The sequence below is a fragment of the Gavialis gangeticus genome, unplaced genomic scaffold (assembly GCF_001723915.1).
Source record: "Gavialis gangeticus isolate Ggan-Ray unplaced genomic scaffold, GavGan_comp1, whole genome shotgun sequence".
Taxonomy (NCBI): domain Eukaryota; kingdom Metazoa; phylum Chordata; order Crocodylia; family Gavialidae; genus Gavialis; species Gavialis gangeticus.
The window spans coordinates 24,472,081-24,475,051 of NW_017728993.1; positions in this window are offsets into that span (position 1 = coordinate 24,472,081).

A 2,971-nucleotide genomic window follows, 5' to 3' on the forward strand; every position below is an offset into this window, starting at 1 on the left:
ACTGAGGCACGGAGCCATAAACCACCAGGCACTTTGCTCTGAAAAGCCAATCGCTCCTCTGGTCTCTGTGGACAGCGCGACCTTAAGAGTCATGCCCAGGGCCATGCAGTGGGTCAGTGGCAAAGGGAAGAGGCCTGTGTTATTCTGTGTATTAGGACAGTGCCTGGTGACACAGAAGTGGCCTGTCCCCCTGCACAGTCTGGGGAAACTGAGGCAGTAGAGGTACGTGTAGCATGCCCAAGGTCCTGCGGGCAGTCAGTAGCCATCAGAGACACCTCTGTGGACCACGGTCCAGGCATCCGAGTCCCCGGTCCCTTCTCCTAAGCCTCTTTCCTGACCCCGATGCCCGCGAGGTGGCACCAGGACTCACGGGGCCGCGCTGAGGACGTGATGGGACCCGAGGGCCCGGCTGCCCGTCACATGGACCCCCGCCTCCAGCCATGCCAGCTGGCTGCTGATCTCCCCCAGGGTGAGGCAGGCACGGAGGGAGGAGATGCAGCCCTTGATGCTGGGAGGGGAAAGGAGGATGGGAGATTTGTGGGGCTCGTGGGCTGTGCCTGGTCCCCTCCAGGAGAGGATAACAGCCTCCTACTGCTGCCACCAGGCAACGGAGCAGTTCCCTGTGCGCAAGGGCTGGGTGCGAGCTGTTGAGATCCAGGGAGGGCAGGCCTCTGCCACCGCTTGCCCATGCAACCCTGGCCCTGTCACTTAGTGCCTATGTCCTGTCCACAAAGGAGGGCTGAGCGCGCTGCCTGCTCCATCCAGGTGCCAGTGCCTGCTGCCTGCAGCATGGCGCAGTGGTAGGGGACGGCATCCTGGGGGCAAGGAGAGGGTCGGTCCCTTCCCTCCGCCCCGAGCCAAGACCCCAAACCCAAGCATGTTGCAAGCGGGACATCCGGCTGGGCCGGGTCAGCCCAGGGGCGGGGGCGCACTGCCCCCTTGTGGAGGAGCGACACCATCTTCACCCAAATCTATGGGCCAGGCGTCCCTGGGTCTCAGGTCTGGGGGCAACGGGCAGCCCAGAGCAGAGATGCGGGGTAGAGGGAAAGGGCCTGGCCTTGCTGGCAGCAGCCCGGGGACTGATGGGGTGCCAGGGGATGAAGGCAGGCGCCCCCGATCCCCTGTGAGATGGACGGAGGGTGGGCACTCCCCACAGGCCAGCTTGGAGGGGGGAGGCGTGAGAGGGGCTGGCACCCCCAGCCTTGCGCAGCCGCTGAAGCCAGGACCAACTTCTGCCAGCCTTTGTACACGTGCGTGTGTACGTACGTGTGTATGTATGTATATGTCCATGTCTGTGATATGTGTATATATGTCTGCACATGTATGGACGTGTGTGTATACATATGTGCATATATGTGTCTATATGCGGGTATCCGCATGTGTGTATACGTGTGTGTGTATATTGGGTAGCCGTGTTGGTCTGAGGCAAAAAAAGAAATGCAAATCTCTCGAACTCTTGGCTCAGAGACGATACCTTGGCTTAGACCAACTGAGAAATTGCAAAATACATAATTTTTTTTCTGCAAGCTTTTGGGCTTGCACACCCTTCCTCGTGCTCAGGGAAAATTAAAGATGGTACAAAGTCCCATAGGTAGGAAATACATTTCATTTTTGCACAGAGGAAGCTGAGAAGTACGTGTGCGTGTATATATTGTGTGTAGCATGTATGTGTGTCTATACTGGATCGCAGGGAAGCAGGGCTGGAAGGGGACTCAGGAGGTCACGTCCCGTCCAGCCCCCGGCTCAAGGCAGGAGCATCCTTCACTCACCCATCCCTGCCACGTGTCTGTCCAACCTGCTCTTGCAAACTTCCCGGGCTGGAGACTCCCCACCTCTCGGTGCCTGTTTCCAATGCCGGACCCCCCTCAGCACCAGACGGCTCCTCCTCATCTCCAGCCTCAGTTTCCCCTCCTGCAGCTGGAGACTTGCTCCTAGTGCTGCCCCAAGAGCCACAGGCAAAAGCCCGTCTCCATCCTCCCTGCCCTGGCCCTTCAGGGATTTCAAGACCGCTATCAAACCCTGCCTCGGTCTTCTCTTCTGCAGGCTCAGCCCCCCCAGCCGCCCCTCCTCACTCTCGTCCCCCAGGTCCCTCCGCGCTGGGCTCTCTCCAACTCGTCCCAATCCTTCCCGAAGGCAGTGGCTTGCGTGGGATGCAAAGCCCAGGCCCCAGCCCCTGCAGAGGAAGGGACGTCCCTGCTCCTGCCCAGCCTCTCCCGGGCCCGGCTGCGAGCTCCAGGCGTGTGAAGCACAGCTTTGCCCCCAAACTGGACAGGCAGAGAGGCCGAGGCCACCCCACCTGCCTCCACTTTCCCGGGAGGCCCCTCCGTGCAGGCAAGACCCCGACCCCTGGCAGCACGAAGACCTCTTCTCCAAGGGCAGGACTCTCCCAGAGACCCCCGCAGAGGTCTGAGGACGCGGCGCGCTGCCCAGGCGGGAAGACTCCTCCCTGGCCCCAAATCTGGCATCAGTCCGGCCCTGGACCTCCAGGCCCCGCCACGCCGGCTCCCCCGTGCCCGCTACGCACCCAGCAGCCGGGTGGGAGGACATGGGACCTATCTGGGCACCGGCCTTGTCCCGGGAAGGCACCGCCAGCACCGAGAGCCAGCCTCAGGTCCGGCCTCCACCTCTGCTACAGACTCCCCGCGTGCCCTTGTCCATGTCACGCCTCTCTTCGCACCCGCCGCCCCCTCTGCGCAACAGGGAGAGCCCCCCACCCGTCTGGGCGGATGGCGAGGCGCACCGGGGGCCCGGGAAGTGGCAACAGTGGCCAAGTCCTCGCTTGCCTCGACGAAACAGCTGCTTTGACGCCTGGCTGGCCGGGGAGGCCGAGCACAGCGGCTCCCACCGCGGGAGTGGGCTCCTCCGACACGGGCGCGCCGCGCGGCCCCGGGCGCGTCCCCCAGCCCCCGCGCGGAGCCGTTGCCCTTTTAAGAGGCGGCGGCGGCGGCTGCGGCTCCGGAAGCGCCCGCCC